General features: G+C 34.1%; 1 long non-coding RNA gene across 4 annotated transcripts in view; it reads right to left on the bottom strand.

The window, feature by feature from the left end:
- Nucleotides 1-374: 374 nt before the first annotated feature.
- LOC112814262 (uncharacterized) overlaps nt 375-4,393 on the bottom strand; it is a 95,284-nt gene continuing 91,265 nt past the window's right edge. For all 4 annotated transcript variants that reach the window (XR_012376130.1, XR_012376129.1, XR_012376131.1 and 1 more), the window contains one exon: nt 375-598. This is a non-coding gene — a long non-coding RNA (uncharacterized lncRNA). The remainder of the gene's footprint in view (nt 599-4,393) is intronic.

Here is a 4,393-nt window from a genome sequence, read left to right as displayed (position 1 = left end):
TTTTATCCCCACCTCTTTTTTACTCAATATTGTGTTTGTAGTAATAAAATGGTGAAATTATAAGTAAAATCTAAACTCCATGCTCTGGAAACTTTTTTCAGATTTGGTTTAAAAGGGTAGGTTTATTAACACTTTTAGAATACAAAAGGGCCAAAAGTTATCATCAATCCATTTGTTTTCCACTTTCATATGGGCAGTAATGTGCTATATAACCAGGTAACATTTTAGATAAATTGACTCAGTGTAAACTGTTACCGTGCACACTAGTTGTATATAAAACCTTACATATGACAAACTAAAGAAAAAAGGAAAAAAGAAAAACAATGATATTATATGTACAAATGGTAGAGGACTAAGAAAGAGGATGCTCAAGGTAATTTTAGTAATAGGTAGTATTTATTATTTGTTGTATTTATTATTTATTATTCCAAGTCACTGTTTTAAGTACTTTGTTCAGTGGCACCTGGGTGGCTCAGTCAGTCGGGCATCAGACTCTTGATTTCAGCTCCAGTCCTGATCTCAGGCTCGTGGGATGGAGCCTGGAGTTGGGTTCTTGGTTCTCCACTCAGCGGGGAGTCTGCTTCTCTCCCTCTTGTCTCTGTTTCAATAAAGTGTGTGTGTGTGTGTTAATGCATATATACATATTTGTGCAAACTCATGTATTTATTCTTGCCTCAATAGCTTCATATATATCAATAAAAAAATTAGAAAATATAATGGTGAAAAAATATTCAATTGCCAATAACAATAGCAAGCATAGAATACCTAGGAATATAAATTTAACAAAAAGCACAAGACTCAGGAAGAAAGTATAAAATTCTACTGAAGAAGATAAATGAAGACTGCTAAATATAGAAACATGTCTTATAGTTACATAGACTCAATTTTGTAAAAGCTATTAATTACCCTAGAAATTAAAGACATTTCCAGTGAAAATTCCAAGAGTTTGGGGGTTGTTTTTATTTTTTGGAATTCTTCAGTTTACATGGATGGATAAATACTAAGGAATACCAAGGAAATTCTGGAGTAAAACAAAAAAAAAGAGGATTTGCCTTATCAAATATAAAAATTTATTACAAAGCTACAATAATGAAAATACTATGGCATTATTTTAGGAATAGAAATTGACCAGTCAAATCAAAATGGAAAACCCAGAAATGAAGCCAAATATGGAATTTATTATAAAAGTGTAATTGCAATTTACTAGGGAAAAGAAATAATAAGCTTATTCAGATAACCAGCTAATAATTCAGAAAATAAATGCTCTACTCTTTATACCATACAAACTTTTTGATATAAGAATATAAAATGTGAAAAAAATGAAACCATAAAACCAACAGAAGGAAATACAAGTGAAAATTTTTATAATAGGGTAGCAGAGGACTCTTAAAGCATGATATGAAATGCACGAACTATAAAGGGAAAATTGACAGGTATGACTACATAAAACTGAAATATTTCATTTTCAATATTTTCAATACACCAGAAAATGTCATAAAATTGAAAGGCAAATGACAAATAGGAAAAGAGCACATATGACAGACAAAGGTTAATTTCCTTTATCTAATATTCTATTAACAAAAAGATAAATACTCAAGTAAAAAAAGGGCAAAGGACATGAACAGGACAATCATGACAGAAAAATACACATGGACAATAAACCCATGGAAAGCTGTTCAACATTACTTTTATTCAAAGAAATACAAATGAGAACCATAAGATGGACTTTGTCACCTTTTGGTTTATCAAATATTTTAAAATAGACTTTTTTAGAAAAGTTTTAATTTACAGAAAAATTGAGATGTTACAGAGATAGAACGTTTTTCCATTTCTTTGTGTCTTCCTCAATTTCTTTCATGGGTATTCTATAGTTTTCTGAGTACAGATTCTTTGCCTCTTAGGTTAGATTTATTCCTAGGTATCTTATGGTTTTGGGTGCAATTGTAAGTGGGACCGACTCCTTAATTTCTCTTTCTTCTGTCTTGTTGTTGGTGTATAGGAATGCCACTGATTTCTGTGCATTGATTTTATATCCTGCCACTTTACTGAATTCCTGTATGAGTTCTAGCAGTTTTGGGATGGAGTCTTTTGGGTTTTCCATATAAAGTATCCTATCATCTGCAAAGACTGAGAGTTTCACTTCTTCTTTGCCGATTTGTATGACTTTCATTTCTTTTTGTTGTCTGATTGCTGTGGCTAGGACGGCTAATACTATGTTGAATAGCAGTGGTGATAGTGGACATCCCTGCCGTGTTCCTGACCTTAGGGGGAAAGCTCTCAGTTTTTCCCCATTGAGAATGATATTGGCTGTGGGTTTTTCATAGATGGCTTTCATGATATTGAGGTATGTACCCTCTATCCCTATACTCTGTAGAGTTTTGATCAAGAAAGGATGCTGTATTTTGTCAAATGCTTTTTCTGCATCTATTGAGAGGATCATAGGGTTCTTGTTCTTTCTTTTATTAATATATTGTATCACATTGATTTGCACACGTTGAACCAAACTTGCAGTCCAGGGATAAATCCCACTTGGTCATGGTGAACAATCCTTTTAATGTACTGTTGGATCCTATTGGCTAGTATTTTGGTGAGAATTTTTGTATCCATGTTCATCAAGGATATTGGTCTGTAATTCTCCTTTTTGATGGGGTCTTTGGTTTTGGGATGAAGATAATGATGGCCTCATAAAAAGAGTTTGGAAGTTTTCCTTTCATTTCTATTTTTTGGAACGGTTTCAGAAGAATAGATATTAATTCTTCTTTAAATGTTTGGTAGAATTCCCCTGGGAAGCCATCTGGCCCTGGGCTCTTGTTTGTTGGGAGATTTTTGATGACTGCTTCAATTTCCTTAGTGGTTATAGGTCTGTTCAGGTTTCTTATTTCTTCCTGGTTCAGTTTTGGTAGTTTATACATCTCTACGAATGCATCCATTTCTTCCAGATTGTCGAATTTGCTGGCATATAGTTGCTCATAATATGTTCTTATAATTGTTTGTATTTCTTTGGTGTTGGTTGTGATCTCTCCTCTTTCATTCATGATTTTAGTTATTTGGGTTGATTCTCTTTTCTTTTTGATAAGTCTGGCCAGAGGTTTATCAATCTTGTTAATTCTTTCAAAGAACCAGCTCCTAGTTTCATTGATCTGTTCTACTGTTCTTTTGGTTTCTATTTCATTGATTTCGGCTCTGATCTTTATTATTTCTCTTCTCCTGCTGGGTTTAGGCTTCATTGTTCTTTCTCCAGCTCCTTTAGGTGTAGGGTTAAGTTGTGTATTTGAGACCATTCTTATTTCTTGAGAAAGGCTTGTATTGCTATATACTTTCCTCCTAGGACCACCTTTGCTGTATCCCAAAGATTTTGAACAGTTTTGTTTTCATTTACATTTGTTTCCATGAATTTTTTAATTCTTCTTTAATTTCCTGGTTGACCTATTCATTCTTTAGTAGGATGCTCTTTAGCCTCCATGTATTTGAATTCTTTCCAACTTTCCTCTTGTGATTGAGTTCTAGTTTCAAAGCATTATGGTCCGAAAATATGCAGGGAATGATCGCAATTTTTTGGTACCGGTTGAGACCTGTTTTGTGAACCAGGATGTGATCTATTCTGGAGAATGTTCCATGGGCACTAGAGAAGAAATGTGTATTCTGTTGCTTTGGGATGGAATGTTCTGAATATATCTGTGAAGTCTATCTGGTCCAGTGTGTCATTTAAAGCCTTTATTTCCTTGTTGATCTTTTGCTTCGATGATTTGTCCATTTTAGTGAGGGAGGGTGTTAAAGTCCCCTACTATTATTGAATTATTGTTGATGTGTTGCTTTAATTTTGTTATTAGTTGGCTTATATAATTGGCTGTTCCCATGTTAGGGGAAGAGATATTTACAGTTGTTAGATCTTCTTGTTGGGTAGACCCTTTAAGTAAGATGTAATGTCCTTCCTCATCTCTTGTAGTCTTTAGTTTAGAATCTAATTTGTCTGATATAAGGATTGTCACCCCAGCTTTCTTTTGGTGTCCATTGGCATGGTACATGGTTTTCCACCCCTTCACTTTCAATCTGGGGGTGTCTTTGGGTCTAAAATGAGTCTCTTGCAGACAGCATATCGATGGGTCTTGTTTTTTTTTATCCAATCTGATACCCTGTGCCTTTTGATTGGGACATTTAGCCCATTTACATTCAGGGTAACTATTGAAAGATATGAATTTATTGCCATTGTATTGCCTGTAAGGTGACTGTTACTGTGTATTGTCTCTGTTCCTTTCTGGTCTATGTTACTTTTAGGCTCTCTGCTTAGAGGACCCCTTTCAATATTTCTTGTAGGGCTGGTTTTGTGTTTGCAAATTCCTTTAGTTTTTGTTTGTCCTGGAAGCTTTTTATCTCTCCTTCTATTTTCAATGAC

This window comes from Callorhinus ursinus, unplaced genomic scaffold, assembly GCF_003265705.2.
Source record: "Callorhinus ursinus isolate GAN/ISIS: 27379988/994484 unplaced genomic scaffold, GSC_fseal_2.0 scaffold66, whole genome shotgun sequence".
Classification (NCBI taxonomy): Eukaryota; Metazoa; Chordata; class Mammalia; order Carnivora; family Otariidae; genus Callorhinus; species Callorhinus ursinus.
Note: the sequence above shows the minus strand (reverse complement) of the source record. Positions and strands in the feature narration are given on the sequence as shown.